The sequence below is a fragment of the Primulina eburnea genome, chromosome 2 (genome assembly GCF_022965805.1).
Source record: "Primulina eburnea isolate SZY01 chromosome 2, ASM2296580v1, whole genome shotgun sequence".
In the NCBI taxonomy this organism is placed as follows: Eukaryota; Viridiplantae; Streptophyta; class Magnoliopsida; order Lamiales; family Gesneriaceae; genus Primulina; species Primulina eburnea.
The window spans coordinates 6335812-6344691 of record NC_133102.1 but is presented as its reverse complement, the minus strand read 5'-3'; positions in this window follow the sequence as shown (position 1 = coordinate 6344691).

Here is an 8880-nt window from a genome sequence, read left to right as displayed (position 1 = left end):
TCAGTTATTTTGATATACCTGAAATATAGAAACTTCAAATTCATTAGTACTAACCTTAGATTCATCATTGTCTATATGAGGTCTAAGGTCGATCTATCCCTCTTCATTCTCCGATGCGGAGGGTTGACTTGAAGACTCGAGATAAGGATCCGGAGTTTCAATTTTTGTTTTAACCGACTTATATGGAGATGATCTCGACTTAACAGTTATGATATGGGTAACTGAACCCCCTGATACAGGTATTGAGTAATGTACTCAAAAAACTCTCTATTTTGGAAACCAATGACTTCTCAATACTTTGGAGGATATGCATTTTCATTACAGACCATAGCTCTGTATAATCCTGGAAACGTCATGTAATTCGATCGGCGACAATTCTCTTATCGGCTTGTTGTAGCATACCCACAACTTCTGCATTTAAGGAAAGTTTGCTAAAGTCGTTTTGAAGCATTCCAATGTGTTCTCTCAAATGTCTCTGCATTTTTATGATGACATTAATATCACCGCCGCTCATCTCTTATTAAGAAATATGCAAGAATATTTCATGAGATGTAATAATCACAATATTAAAAATATAATTTTGATATAAAGCTTGACACCTTAATAATTTAGCCTTCTCGGGTCTAGATCATATTATATTTTTCAATAAAACTTTTACCTATATATTATCAACCTTCAAATAAAATTTGTTTGCCAGTAAAAATAATGACCATTTTTAAAAGTCGTTTTTACTGCATAAAATTCATTTTCGTTGATATGTCATCATATGACTTCACTTCTGATAATAGACCATTGCAATACCTGGATGGTTCTTCTCCTTTTGGCATACATTTTGTTAAAACCACTGTCCACCAATGATAATTGAAATTTTTATATAATATCAGATCATCTTCATCTTGAGGAATAAATATTTGTGGAAATTCTTTACAAATTTCTTTTAGTTGGCTAAGCTTTTATGTGTGTTCTTATGTCCATATAAATTTTACATATTTTTTGAATAATAGACTAAACATTTTTATGTGTTTTGTTAAGTTCTTAATAAACATCCCAACAAAATTAACAACTCCTAAAAACTTTGAAGTTTTTTATTTCTTTTAGTATGCTTGGAAAATTTTGGACTTTTTTTATTATGCATTCTTACAAAATTATTCTCGACTCATCGATTTCTATTCTTAAGGATTAATTATTTCTTTTAGAGATAACTGCTTTCTTTGCTTATAAAATCAGTCATTCTTTCTTACAAACTTTAGATAAAATCTTTAAATGTTTGATATGTTCTTCTATGTTTTTAGATATTATTAAAACATAATCAATATAGATAAACATGAATTTAAAATAATATTTAAATATATTATCAATTTGTTTTTGCAATATCTGATGTGAATTAGCCAATCTCATTGGTAAGATTTCCCAAATATAGTGACCTTATTATGTGGAGAAAGCTGTGAATTTCTTAATTTCTTTTTCCATCCAGATTTGGTAAAATCTAGACTTACAATCAAATTTAGATAATGTTTTGGTGTTGCGTGTACTACTAATCAAATGTTCTCTACTGAGTATAAAATATCCATCAAACTTCAAGTTTTTATTAATTCATTGATAATTAATAATCAATCTAAGTTTGTTTCTTTTGATCTCACCATGATTTCTTACCAGAAAACCTGGAATGTTGTATGATGATATTCATGATTTGATTAGTCCAATGTACAAATGTTCCTTGATAATAATATACATATTTTAGATCAATTATGTTTCATTAGGATATGCTTGCATATGACAAATTCATACTTTTTGTCTTCATTGATTTCAATGCTGATTTTGAGTTGATTTTTATCCCACCATGTCAAAGGATTTTCATTGTAATTTTCTTTGATCTTTTTTTGTTGGAAATCCTCCATGTACACTTTTGATTCAAACTCTACTTCATTCTAGTGTAGAGTTATCTTGATGAATTTTAGTTCTTCTGATCGGAGGTCTTTATCTGCTCTTAATTTGAGCATTGTTTCTCCAAACAATCTAGAATTCTTCATTTTTGAGTTTATAAGTTTTCCTTCATCAACACGCTTGCTGCTAGGGGTGTGCAACAGTCGGTTTGATTCGGTTTTAATAAACTTCGGTTCGGTTTTTCGATTTACGGTTTTTCGAATGCCTAATCCTAAACCAAACCATTTTAATTCAGTCCGGTTTGGTTTTTTTGTATTACGGTTTGGTTATTACGGTCGGTTATTACGGTTTGTGTAATAAATGAAGTTGTACGTTATAAATTTTAAAAAATATATAATAAAAAACCACGATCAAATTGGTTTTGATTATCTTACAAAAATCAAAATAAAGTAATAAAAAATAAACATAGCTATAATTCTTCTAACGAATTTATTAAGTATATCACAAAGATCAAAATAAAATAATAAAAAATATAGTTATGACAATAGTAAGCAATTTGGAATTTGGATATGTTGATAGTGAATAATTCCAACATTGGATCCATCAAGTCTTGCAACAAAAATCCTCATATGTAGGGAAATTAAAATATCAACCTATTATGAAAAACAATATGTTCATATAAATTTGATCAACTTAACAAACCTGATTGCAAGTCACAACTATAAATCAATAAGACAGTAAAATAGTAAACATGATGAAATTACTTATATTAAGTATTTTATTATTTATTAAATTACTTATATTAATTATTTTATTATTTATTATATTTTAAATGGTCGGTTCGGTTTTTTCGGTTTTAAAATTTCAAAAACCGATAACCGAACCGAAAACCGAAAGTACAAAAAATCAAAACCATAACCGACCGGAAAACCGTTTAAACCGAACCAAAAAAACCGAAATTTATGGTCCGGTCGGTTTTTTCGGTTTAAACCGTTAAATGAACACCCCTACTTGCTGCAAAACTTGATTGAAAATTTTCTATAAAATGCTTCTCTTGGCCTCTGAACTATGAATTTGTGAACATTAGTCTTCTAGTCTTATTTTTTTGTGTATATGACTTAAACATTTGTAGAAAATTGTTTCCTACAGAATGTCAGCTCTTGTATCATAAAAATAAATAGGTGTTGTTTTTACTTTTTTTCCAAGGTGTTTTTCCAGCAACTTCTAATATTTATGTTATCTTAATCCCTTTACATAAGATTTATATTCGCTAAGAGAATCTCGTCCAACAATTTGAGGCAATTAGTATTTCAATTACTTGTAAAAACTCCTCTTTTATTGTACAGATTCCAGGCCTGAATCAATATAAACAGCAAAATATTATGTTATATATTGTTCATATAACATACTATTGGGATTTATATCGAGAATGGGCTCGTGGTCATTGGATCTTCCACATTCTATCATCTGCCATGAATTTCATTTCATTCTCCAGCTGTTTCCAAGATTTGTGTTTCTCGAGAAACTCTAGCCCAGGAACCAATTTATCAGGATCTTTTATTGGGATTCCTTTGATGTGAACTTTCCATTATCCGATATTGATCATTCATTGGTAAGTTCATATACGTTGTTCCAAATAGTAATTAGATTTACAAAGAAATTGATTTCTTTGTCTTGTAATATTCGAGTTCTCTCCATCCTTCCGAACATCTAAATTTTCTTATTGTTGAAAAAAATTTGTTCTTGGTTGGACTTCTTGGACATGTGTTGTCCCCCATCTTTGACTTGTTATTTTATTACGTTGAAAAGATAATCTTTTGTTTTCGGTTCAAGACTTTCATTCCTTTGTATGATCTGTTGTTTGTCTTGAATCTGGATATATGTTTTATGTATTAAAGAAAACTCGATTATTTCTGGATAAATTGTCTGAGCAACTTTTACAAATATTTCTGGTATTTCAATAAACTCATTTATAATAAAAAATTATGAATGAAGTGTATTAGATAGAGCATATGAAATTTGATAGGTAATAGAATATCTATTACCCTTTTTCATCAGTTTTTTTTTCTTTGAAGTTTTGATGCAACGTCAAATCTCAGTTGAAATCTCGATCTGTCAGGTTATAGGAAATTCTTAGATAAATTACTCAAACAATTTTTCCTACAAAAAGATTCCCTGAGATAGTTCCCAGTATTGAATCTTGAAGGTTACTCATTCTTTTATCACATATACCAATATCAATTGGTGAATATATTATTTCTTTTAAAGTAGTTTTTTTAATCATAATCTGGATTGCTCCGATATGAACCCATGACATGGTTCGTACTACTTCTATCTTGAGTTTTTATAATCTCTCCTTAATTTTTTCTGAATGAATTAATCGTATCTTGATCCGGTTTCCGATAATTTCTTTTGAGATTGTCATTTCCCGTCTGAAAACTTTATAGATTAGATGATTTTTTTTATTTTTCTTAGGCAAATATTTCATAAGAACTTTTTTATTTTCCCTGTAGAAAATCCTCGATATCACTATAGGCTAGGATTTTCTCTTATGATTTTTCGAACCATGTTATGAGATATTATTTTATGTCTAAAGAAAGCAGATAAATCTTCATGTGTTTTGTGCCGAAAAACTTCGCTCTCAGTCAGATTCTGATTATGTTTCATCATATTTTTCTCGACTTAAGACTTCATCTTCTTCATATATACTTTCATATGAAGCAATATTCTCAAATTGGTATGCTTGAACAAGATATTTTTGATAAACCACTTCTTCAATATTCGGGTCGGATTGAAGCATTTTATCCTCCTTCTATCATTTTTCTGGACAATTAGTCGAAATATGATATATTGTTTTACATGTCCTGCAATTACAATCTTTATAACTTTTATTAGCTCACATGTGACCTCTTTTGAAAGCTCTCTTCATAGATGTTCTTTTCGTGTTTCAAAGATGTACTCGATGCTTGAGATGACATCTCACTCCTTGATGGTCTACTTCTTTGCCCAGATTTGTAAGATTTGACTTTTTATCTTGATCATATTATTTTTGGTTTTCAAAAACTAATTCCACTTCTTCCATAATGGTGGGATCTGAAACTCTTCATTTTCTGTATTTGTAGATTACTTCTAATAATTGTTGAAAGATCATTTTCTTTATAATATAAAAGAGTATGTTTATTAATATCCCTTAACTGTTTGTAATTTTTTCGTAATGCTGTCATATGAAAACATCATGCCAATTTTCCTTTGAGAAAAAAAGTTCTTCGTGTCAAAGTATCTGGATTGCTGAGGACATATTCCCTAATTAGCATTTCTCTCCATGGACTTGGCATTTTGGCGAAAAAATGTGCATTGCTGTATTTTTTTCGACCCTTAATTCCATCTATATTTAGTGCATAACATGATATATTTTGCATTAAACAAATGTCATATAATTCAAGACTATACAAAGCTTGAGTACATTTTTTTTTTCTTCTGTGTGTCTTGACCGTTAAAATAGTTCAACCCCTATAAATTTTCTTTAAATAAGGTAGTCATACTTCTCGCTATCTCACTGAGAGATTCTCCTGCTGTGTCTGACTCTTTGTTTATACCGAAGTCATGCCACATGCAATTTTAACTGATCCTATAGACGTATTTCTAAAAGTTTAATTAATCCTTCTCTGTTGAGATCAAGTGTTCTTGTTGCGATTCTCATAGCTGATATTCATTCATCTATAATATATTCTCTGTTTTTGAAGTCTAATACATCAAGTTTAAGTATAAAGAATGTATATGTTCTATAACAAATTTCTCATAAGGTGTTAGGTGCAAGAGAAATTAACATCTTCTTGACTTGGTTCTCGCTAGATGTGCTTCTCCACCAACATAAAAATATGTTTGGAGTCCTTTCGTATTTGTATTATGAGATCACATATTTTCCCTTGGTGGTTCATGAGAAGATGATTGTGTTATTGTGGATGGTTCACCCTCAGTTGTGTTCATCTTTGTTGGAACTTTTCAAGTTCGCAATCTTGATTTTGATGTTAACAAAACTTGTTATTGTGTTTCTAACATATTTACTCAAGTGTGAAATTGCAAACACAAGAAGCTAGCTGAAACTGAATTTTGCACAAACTGAATTTCTGGCGAGCTTCGGTATTTTGATGATATCTCTCAACTGGATTATCCAAATGACAATCCGCTAACTGGACTGATTAGAAAACTCAATTTGGAACAAATCGTATTTCACGTCAGTTGAGCAAACTCGGATGTTATCATGGTCTAACTGATCGCTCAATTACCGAACTGATCACACGAAAACAGCAATCAGTTGTGTTTGAGCAGCTGCCGTATTTTGGTCATATCTCTCAGCTCGGTTATCGAAACGAAGCGATTCAGTATGCGTTGGAAAGCTAAGACAAAGATCTACAAATCATTCTATAAGTCAAAGTCTGAATCGAAGCTTATGATGCTGATAAATGACGATGAAGCTACTGGTTCTGCACAAACTGAAATCAGCTAGGCTGATTTCAGCACACCAGCTGAAACTGAACCAGCTGAAGATCAGTTGAACCAGTCCAACTGAACCAGTTGAACTGAACCAGAACCAGTTGAACTGAACCAGACCAACTGAACCAGTCCAACTGAATGACTAGTTGAGTTGACCAGAGTTGATCAGTTGACCAGTCGGGAAAATGCCCAGCAAGCTGAATTTGACCGTTGCAATCTCGGAAACAGTACAGAAACTTTCCAACGGTCATATTCTTGTGTCTAACGTATATATCAGTGTTGGAGCCTATAAATACGACATCTTGAAGATCAAACAAGAGCTTTGGAAGAGGATTCAAAGTATGGGCAGTTAGCATGAAGAAATCAGCCAGTTGAGAGCACAAGCCCTTGTGTGAGGATACACTTGAGATATACACTGTAAATGATAAATTCCTCACACACAATCACTCACACATATACAAGAGAGTTGAAGTTCAAAGATTAGTTGAGTGAGTCTTGCACAAAGACGTAAAACTTGTGTATGTAGTCTTTGCATATGAGACATTAAACAATATGCTGATTGTGAGGTGATGCCTACAATCGTGAGTGCTAGGAGTTCAGTTTAGGCAGTGGGTAAGTCCTAGCTGAATGGGTTTGTACAAGGTGTTGTATAAACCAAAGTCTTCTAGTGGATCCTTCCAAGGGGAAGAAGGGGTGACGTAGGAGTGTTTGAAATCTCCGAACATCCATAAACAAATTCGTGTCTATTTGTTTATTGCATTTATTTATCATTTCCATAGTTTTAAAGATGCATTGTTGAAGTATTTTTTTGTGTTCTTCAAATACCAAAATATTGCATACCAAGTGTTTGATAAAATGTTTCAACCGAAAATCTTTTTACTCATTCAACTTGCATATATCTTAAATGGTTTACAAAAGATTTAATCGGTTTCTACGAAGGATTATTTCGAGTATCTTCCGCTTGGTTTGAACACCAAACTCGATTTAATTCATCGGTGTTCAATATTTCAAGAACCGAGCTATTGTAGCTCAACGATTACCCCCCTAATCGATCCTAACAATATTCGTATCTACGACCCTGAGATTTTCAAAATATTCTACAAGGTTTTGAAGATCATCAAGACCAATCTTTCTAAAGTTGTCATCAGATTAATTTTTTTCTGAGATATTTTTAATTAGATTATTCTTGTTTGTCGGCTAAAGGTTTTGGTATTACCTTAGTCGTCCCTCTTTAGTGTAATAATGGTTTAGTATCAAAAGATGGTGATAACCTTTCTACCAAAGTCTTTTTACTAGAAATTGTTTGTTGTTCTAGCGTTTGTATTTTTTTTAATATAATTTAATGTTACAAGAATTTCTTCTTGTTTTTTAAAAAAATTTTTCTTTTTGTGGTACATAATACAACATACTGCCATAATTTTGTACTTTCTTTTGGATTTTCCTAAGATCTCCAGAGAGTCTAAAGAAATCCGATACTATTTCCAGAAACTTATGAGACCAAATCATAAATTTACATTTGGATTCTGATAAGTTCCATTTTCTCTTGATATCTAACATTGGTTAGATATTCTTACTTCAAATATTCCAAAGTGTAGGAATAATTCTTGAAAATAATTAATCTGAACATGTGTTCAGATCCATATTATTTGAGAAAATTATCCTCTTCAAATATTTAATTACACGGTAATAATAATTTTTAATGTTTGAAATAATTTTGTCCCGACTCTGGTATTATTTCTGCCTTAGGTAATCATTCAATTAAAATCAATATTTATAAGGAATTTTTATAATTTTTAACATTTCAGAAAATTTAAACAAAGTTTTTTTTGGACGTAAAGAGTTAGAATAAATGTATGTTTTGATTTTAAAATTTATCTCTAATTTACCCTTTAAAAATTAAAAATTAAAATAATTATGTTATTATCCACAAAATATCTAACAATACGAATGCATTATATTATATTTATTTTTCTATTTTTCTTTTAGTATCATAAAATTATTTAGGTGTTTTGAAATTTTGATCTCTTCTATGTCTTTCTTTCATGTTTAGGGATGGTGACTTTTCTCATAAGTTTGGTGCCCTGTGGGTAAAACACGAAACATGAACGAAAATCTCCAATTTTTTCATGTTTGAGTTCGAGGATTTTTTAAAATCTCTGAAATAGTTTGAGACGTGTATGAGATTATTATCTTCATCTCCGAACCTGCATCGAAAATAATTTGAATAATAAAATAATAATATTATTAGTATAAATATTTTTAATAATATTATCACTAATAATAATAATAAATAATAATAATAATAAGATTTGGTTTGAGAAAATTCTCAAACCCGTCTTCATCTTGCTTTGCTAATATTTTTGCAGTGGAGATGGGACAGGATGAGAAGTTGATCCCTGCAGTTTTTTCGAACCCGAAAAAGCTGAGATCGGGACAAATATGGAGTGGAGATGAAATTCGAGAATGGAGATGGAGAAACCGAGCCCGCCCCGCCTCGTCTCA